Source organism: Papaver somniferum, chromosome 2 (assembly GCF_003573695.1).
Source record: "Papaver somniferum cultivar HN1 chromosome 2, ASM357369v1, whole genome shotgun sequence".
Lineage (NCBI taxonomy): Eukaryota > Viridiplantae > Streptophyta > Magnoliopsida > Ranunculales > Papaveraceae > Papaver > Papaver somniferum.
The window spans coordinates 122961771-122970135 of record NC_039359.1 but is presented as its reverse complement, the minus strand read 5'-3'; positions in this window follow the sequence as shown (position 1 = coordinate 122970135).

Genomic DNA, 8365 nt, shown 5'->3' with positions numbered 1-8365 from the left:
CCGTTAGATCGAAACTTAGCTTGTCATACACAAATGAAATTATTTCATTTAGGTTTGAGTAGCCGTACATAAACGTGTACACTTAGTTGGTTCACAAATAGTTAACCAATGGTTATCCATATGAGCACTTTCATATTAACCGTATTCATCTTTCTCATAACTAGTTCAAATGACTCATAAGAACTAGTTGAAGAGTTGTTCAGTTGCTTAGGTCTTTATGAATAGACACAATTGAAACAAAATCGGTTTGATTCACTTGAAACAATTCATGAACAATATAGCCACGGTTTGCAATGATTGCATTCTTTATAATTTATTGTTTTAAGTTCATGAACTTCCGATTTGAGAAATAACCAGCTTGGGTACGCGTACAGGTACGTGTACCATAGCTACCGGATTTGAGTTTACAAACTCAACAGAAATTTTTGGTTCGAAAACTTCCGTGGGTACGCGTACGGGTATGCGTACCTAAGGTGACTGGTTTAACAGTTTGCAACTTACAAACTCAGCAGAAATTTTGGGTTCGAAAACTTCCGCTGGTACGCGTACTCAACCTGTCTCCTTCACCAATACCGTATCCACACATATGCACACACTTGGTTTCCGGCACATGGATTTATACACTAATGTGCGAGCACACTATATATGCTTATATCCATAGTTGGTTACGTAATCTCAACTGTACACATCATTCATTGAAACATTCTTCTATAATGTTATAACAGTCGTTATTCACAACTATCGTCATCAAAGCTATTTTCAAGATTGAAACATCATCATGACTTTCGTCACGGGTAAAGATGAAAAATGGTTAAAGCGAAAGCTTACCAACACATATTTCGAGAAAAATATAGGTGAGTAAACTCGTCTCGAAATAGCAAATGTGTACGTATAAAAACTGTCATACTTATACGACTTTGTCTCAAGAGAAGGAGATACAGTAAATAGACTTTTGAGTGATAGATAAGTTCAAGTCTCCACATACCTTTTAGTCGGATGAAGTTCCACTGGTTCCTTGAGTAGTTATTCGTCTCCTTAAGATGATCGCCATGGAGTCTGGAGCTCAACTACACTAAACTGTCCTAAACCGAGACTTTGCTATAAGTAGTCTAGAAATCAAGACATATAGTTTTGACAACTAAATTTGACAAACATGCTTGAGATAGCAACGCATGCGAGTTCGACCGAGCAATGCTCTAACATTATACACTAATGTGCGAACACACTATGTATACTTATATTGAAAGATGGTTACATCATCAACTCTTTATTTCAATCATTGAAACATTCTTCTATAATGACAATAGCCGTTTTCACACACTATCAGCATCAAAGCAATTTTCAAGATATTGAAATAATCATTGTCGAAACATTCCAAGCCTACATCAAATGATTGTATCATGTAAACCATGTAAGATGTTACTCGGCAATTTTCTCATGATATAAGATGAACTTGGTCGAAGCGAAAGCTTACTAACACATATTTCGAGAAATATGTAAGCGAGATATACTGAGCTCGAAATCTCAAATGTGTATATAGAAAACTATATCGTAACACGACTTATGTCTTAATATAGGAGATAATAGAAATAGACTTTCCAAGTGATAGATAAGTTCAAGTCTCCACATACCTTTTGTCAAAGAAGTTCCACAAGCTCCCCTTAGTAGTTCTTCGTCTTCAAGAGATGGACGTCGAGAGATTAAGCTCAACTACACTATCTATGTCCTAGTCCGAGATATCTACAAATAGGCTAGAAATCAAGGCTTATAGTTTTGATCACTAACATTGACAAACATGCTTGAGATATCAACGCATGCGAGTTTGACCGAGAAATGCTCTAACACTTATTAATGGCTCTCCCTATGGATACTTTGGTGCTAGCAGAGAGTTAAGGCAGGGGTGTCCTCTTTCATCATATATCTTTATTATGGTGATGGAGCTATTGAGTACTATATTTTATAAGAAGGTCTCTGATGCAAATTTTGGATTGCATCCTAGGTGCAAAATCACAACATCACCAGAATCATCTAAATTAGTCTTTCGTGACGCATATTTCCAAAGAAACCCACACCAAAAAACCTCAAAATAAACATACCCATCTTCAAAAGATGACGGAAAATGAAAGACTAGTTACCTCCCTCACGTTCAACAATAACAGACACCACCAGAACCCCTGCAATTTTTCACTAAGTAGAATCAGAAACCTCTACGAACTGAATTTTCAAGATTTCATCTCTAAGGGTTCTTCCGATGCCTCCTTGATGATCATTACTGATCATCATCACAGTCATTTTCAAACTCATCATTATCATAATAAAGGTCGCGACCACTCTCACTCTTGTTTGAAGCAGTATATACATAACCTTGGTTCTCATCTTCCTCATCACCTTCTCTTGTCTCTTCATATTCTTCTTCCATTCCATTTGCTCTATCTTCCTTTTCAATTAGAATACCATCAACACCCAAACCTGGTATTTTTTTCACCGTCAGAGTCCATATTCAAGGGCTCTGACATGGTATGAGGAAATATTATGGGAACTATCTTCTCTGCAAGGTAGCAACGATACATCATGTCTTCTACCTGTTTCTGTCTCTTTACCTCTCGTGTTGCCTCTTCAGGATCTCTTGATGTTCACTATTACTTTCCTCACTTTCAATTTTTACAACATCATTCTCCGCCTTCCATTCACCATCACTCACTGTTGCACTTGTGATTTTTCTCCAACAACGTCGCATATTATCTAGCCTGGCTTATCTTTGTCTTGCCTTACGTGCACCCCTTGAATCATTCTTCCTTACCCACAACCAAAACTCTTCATTATTTTCAATATTCTTACGCTCATACTTCTCATGTTCTCTCTTTCTCTCCATCTCTTGATTCAGAAAAGGAATTACTCTTTCAATCTCATTACTCGATAATGACTAAACAACTCTCTCTGCATAATGCAACTTGGGTAATCAATATGTTGCCCCTCAACATTTATATTCCCTGAATTGTCACCCAACTCATCCATCTTTAAAATTTATAATCTCTAGAGATTTTTTTCCCTTTTTTGGTATCATTAGTGTTAATGGTATTATTATCTGATATTTCTCTTTTATAGAGCGGGTAGATTAGCCATAAATATCCATTTAAGGCGCATGGTTAAGTGTACCATCTCTTGGCAGACCACGCTAATTCATTTTCAGACGTATTTTTTCAAAGACCATCATTGCTTTTCGTTAATTCCTACTCACAAATATTATCTAGACATTTCTTATCATTCAGATTTCCATGACACTGCCATTAAGAGGAGTACTAGTTGGTTAACTACTTGCATGACCTTAAGTGGAGCACTAATAATCTTCATTGATTTCTTGCAGATTCAAAGAATGCAACACCTGTTGAAAGGCATTATGATCCGCTACAGTTTACACATCTGGTTCATGCATTATGTCATTGTTCAAAACCCTAGCCATACTACACATCCTTAGTCCAGGTAAATCAGTAAAATTCGTTAAGGTATTTTAGGTTAAGTTAAGATACTCAGATATTAGTCAATGAAAAGTTGGGCTACATAAGTGGAGTCTGCAACAATTTGTGGGACAAATTGGAAAACAGATAATACGTGAGATAGTCGAGTATGTTTTTTTAATCAAACTAACAATGTCATTATTTCTATACTAGTATTAACTAGCTATAATATCGACGGCTAACTAGATATATTTTTTTTATCAATTGAAAGTGAATTTCATCACTGCTTCAAAGGTACAATGAATTTCGTTGGTTGGTCATTTCATCTATACAATACTTGCTAGAAAGAGGTCATTTTACCACAATATGTTCACAAAGGGCTACCTGGATATACACACAACACAATATTTTTCCCTTACTATCGTTAAATTTGGATATTTGATGTATTTTGTTTTGGATTCCATGAACTTATAACAAGGTAGTTATAAAATAATTGTTTTTTGAGTTTTTAACTTATAATTTAAGCTGTTGCCAAACTAACTTATTCACTTTTTAGCTTTTGAAAAGTCCAGAAGCACTTATTTCTATTACTTTTATATCCAAACAGGTCTTTGACCTAAAGCATCTCCAATGAGACACTGCAATGTCCCTATTTTAACGTATTAAGTTACTTTCCTTAAAAATCATCTCCAATGGGAACTTGAAAGGATAATGTGAAGATTATGTGTCAAGTAGTTATATCTACATCCTCTACCCCATCCTCTTGTTTCAGAGGATCACTTAGAGGATGTAAATCATCCATATCATCATTTAATTATAGAATTATTATTTCTAAAAAAATTTATAATAGCTTATGTTAGAGCATTGCACAGTCGAACTCGCATGCGTTGCTATCTCAAGCATGTTTGTCAATGTTATTGATCAAAACTATAAGTCTTGATTTCTACTCTATTATAGCTAAGGTCTCGGACTAGGATATAAAGTGTAATTGAGCTCAAGAACTCCATGGCAATCATCATACAAGACGAAGGACTACTCAAGGAACGTGTGGATATTCATCGACTAAAAGGTATGTGGAGACTTGAACTTATCTATCACTCAAAAGTCTATTTATCTCCTATCTTGAGACAAAAGTCGTTTTGCTATATAGACTTTGATTATACATATTTGGTATTTCGATCCGAGTTTATCTCGCCTATCTATTTCTCGAAATATGTGCTGGCAAGCTTTCGCTTTAGCCAAATTTATCTTTACCTAATGACGAAAGTCATGTTATGTTTCAATCACTTTGAAAATTTCTCTGACGATAAATGGTTTGCGAATAACAACTATATAACGTCCTCTAAGAATGTTTCAATGATTGAAATGAGAGTTTAGATTACATAACCATTGGTGGATATAAGCATTGTTGTGGAAACACATATATGTATAAGTCCTTATTCCTTGAACCGAAGTTTGCGAACTTTGTTGATCAAGAGAACCAGAATAGTGGCGTGAACTCAGTCCGCGAACTGGCGGAAGTTCTCGACCCAAGAAAATCTGCTGGAGTTTGTGAATTCCTTCCGGGAACTTAAGTCCGCGAACCCAATCCGCGAACTTGAGTTGGTTATATCTAAAGATGGTTGTTCTTGAACGAATGTTTATATAAACTAAGGAATGCTTTTTCAAACCGTGGCTTTAAATTTCATGAACCGATTCGAGTGAATCAAACTGTTTTTGCTTCGATTGTGTCTTGTGTAGTTACAGAAGATCTAAGCAATTGAACAACTCTCTAACTAGTTCATTTGAGTCATTTGACTAGTTATGGTGAAGAAGAATATGGTTGATATGAAATTGCTCATATGGCTAATCATTTGGTTAACTATTGTTGAACCAACTAATGTACATGTTTGGGTACGGTTACACAAGCCTAGAAACATGCATTTCATTTGTGTATAACAAGCTGAGTTTCCGATCTAACGGTTGAGAAATATTAGCTTGAATCTAATAAGGTTTTCATCTAGAAGTGAATATTGAATGCTTTTTTACCAAGCTAACATTGATTGCAAACCCTGATTTGAAAGACTATATAAGGGAGAACTCTAGCAACTGGGAAACCTAATCCCCACATCTTACGTGTGATACTATTTGCATAAGCTAGAGACGATTCTCCTTTAACCTTTGGTTTCTTCTCTAAAACCAGGTTAACGACTTAAAGACTTCATTGGGATTGTGAAGCCAGACTGATATTACTTTCTCGTAGTTGTGTGATCTGATCTTGCTGATTATATCGTTTTGAGTACAATCGTAACTATTGGCTTGAGATTTATATCTCCGATAGGCAAGATAGAAAAGTAGTCACAAACATCTTTGTCTCATCGTTTGTGATTTCAAAATATCTTTTTTCGCTGTGTCGATTAAGACTATTGTGAGGTGATTGATAATACAAAGCTGTTCTTTGGGAATATAAGTCCGGGTTATCAATTGGTTCATGTTCACCTTGATTTATCAAAAGACAGAACACTCGTAGGTATATTCATGGGAGACGGATTTATCTATTACCGTAGACTTTTCTGTGTGATACAGATTTGTTTATTAAAGTCTTCGACTTTGGGTTGTAGCAACTCTTAGTTGTGGGTGAGATAAGCTAAGGGAATCAAGTACGTAGTATCCTGCTGGGATCAGAGACGTAGGAGCATAACTGTACCTTGGATCAGTGTGAGATTGATTGGGGTTCAACAACAGTCCAGACCGAAGTTAGTTTGGAGTAGGCTAGTGTCTGTAGCGGCTTAATACAATGTGTGTTCAATCTCGACTAGGTCCCGGGGTTTTTCTGCATTTGTGCTTTCCTCGTTAATAAAATTCTAGTGTCTGTGTTATTTCTTTTCCGCATTATATTTTGTTATATAATTAAAATATCACAGGTTGTACGTTGTTCAATCAATTAGAATATCCGACCTTTTGGTTGTTAATTTAAATTGATTGACACTTGAATATTGGTCTTTGGTACCATCCAAGTTATCTCTCTAGTATTTGATAAAGACTCGCCGATTTCTATTTGCTTGAGTATATATCAAATCTAGAGATTGGGATATAAACTCTTTGATATACTTTTTATCTAGATTGACTCTGACTGTCTAGTTGATTCTCTAGAAAGTATATTGGAGTTTGTCCATACAGATTGCTAAGAGAAATATTGGGTGTGGTTGTTAGACCCCCGCTTTTTCAATTGGCAACAGAGCAGGCAAACACGTTCAAGACCTTACAAGTCTGTGTTTGTAGCGATCTGACTCTATGGACAGTAGTGTTATCTCAATAAATGCACTACCAGATCCAGGGATTTCAGAATTCTCTTCCATGACTAATTTAATTAAATATGTAGAATAAATTCTATCTAAACCTCCTCCATGTTTAAAATCCCTTGAAGTGTTTTCAGGTATTGAAAAGAAGCTTGAGAGCTTATCTCTTGATGTTGAGTTATACCTCCATAAAGAGCAAGAATCTCTTGACATGCTAAATCAAGTTATGATGAATAATATTCATGTTGAGGTTGATATTGATTTAATAATCAGTGAGAGCAATGCTCCTCCTCTGCGTAATCCAATTAGTTGTGATAAACTAAACGAATTACAAGAGGATTTCAAATTTTAGTTATCTGAGTGTATCACCTCAAAGCATGAATTGATTCGTTGCTCCATTCCTGATACTTCCTATCAAGATAGTAGTATTGTCTTCTTTTATGAATAATCTAGGATGTCTCTTTTTATCAAAAGAGTTTCCCTTCGCAGTACTAAAAACTATCTGCAGAAACTTTTTTTTATAAGTTGGAAAACAAGAAATCAGAAACACAAATCTTTTTGGGTTCTCTTGAAGTTCTTTGATAGACTTATAAAAAAAGTTCCTTGGGTGTTTCTCAACATTACAAGACTTAAGAGTTTTTGGAAAGAAACTCTTTCTTAGTGCCATGGTGAGCAAGACATTGTTCACCTCAACACAACTTGTTTGTGTTGAAAGTGCATCCTCACCAAGAAATGCCCTGCTATGTATACGGTGAGGGAAGCACAACAACTGGGGCGCACAGATTATATTCGGTAAGGCTGTAAAATTCAATTGGAATTTTCTAAAAAGGTATGTCTATAAACTTGAGCAAGTTTTATGTTTTTATTACTTGTTTGAGTACTTATAATGATCCATGTACCTTGCTTATCGTTCATTTCTACCTAACTTGATTTGTGTTTAAGGTTCTTAAATGTTTAGGTTTGAAAACATTAGTTCGGGATGTTTGGACTTCATGGTACACATACCAAGTATGCATAACATCATTTAAAACCAAAATCCAGGGGTTTAAGTTCGCAAACCCCGTCTGCATACTGCTCCAGGATACGAAAATTCGTTTGCAAACCCGTATGCATACTTGACGTCGATATTCGGTAAACTTGTTTTGGCCGTAACTTCTTCGTCCGAACTCGGATTGACATCATTATTTTTTCACTCTCTTATTCTTTGAATTCTCTTAAAAATGGAGATGAGAAACCTTGAATTTGGATGAGTTAAGATTGGTATTTGTTATGTCTCTTGTTTTTGAGTATTTTGCTCTGTTTCGTTGCACTTGTTCCACTTCTCTTGAACTTGGGCACTTGGATTCTTGGAGTACTACTATTCTAAGATAATTTTTAGCTTTTACAAGAATGTTTTTGGTGAATCACAAAGAAGGAAGTTCAAGAATGTTAAGTAGTACGCAGTGCTATGGAATTCTTGAATGTTCACAATCATCCTTTGTGAACTATGGTGCATAGTCGTTATTGACTTTGTATGTTTTTCTTTGATTAAGAAAATATTTTTATACGCCTTTGGTAGCTATTATTGGTGTAAATCCATGCGAAAAAGATTGATTATACCCTATAAGGACAAATCATCTTATATGTGCATTA